Genomic DNA, 471 nt, shown 5'->3' on the forward strand with positions numbered 1-471 from the left:
TGTATGTTTTCAAACTTATTATCTGTGAAAATTGATTTTTTTTTTTTTTATATTACTAATACTTTTTATTTATTGATAGATATTACAATCTGCCACACAGTTGTGGGCAATAGGTAATAGTGATGAATGATCTCATACATACTAAAATAAAATAAAATAAATTAATTAAATTTATAAAAAAAAAAAACTCTCTTAAAATATACACAAACAGAAGATTAAACAAAATGAACATTATCAAACTATCTGTATGAAAAATAAATAAATAAAATATCATAATGATAAAATAATATAGTCTCTAGTCACATTTACACTATAATATACAATATTTACACAATCGACCTGAGGATCCCTGAACCCACTCTATCCCCCACATGTGAGGGAGACAGAGCTCAAAAGATCCCAGCACATCCCTCTCGCCGCATCGTAATGAGTCAGTGGAGGCTGAACAAGTGCGTTAAAGCCGCAAACACT

The sequence above is a fragment of the Halyomorpha halys genome, unplaced genomic scaffold, assembly GCF_000696795.3.
Source record: "Halyomorpha halys isolate HHAL.00 unplaced genomic scaffold, Hhal_1.1 Scaffold954.1, whole genome shotgun sequence".
NCBI classification, from domain to species: Eukaryota; Metazoa; Arthropoda; class Insecta; order Hemiptera; family Pentatomidae; genus Halyomorpha; species Halyomorpha halys.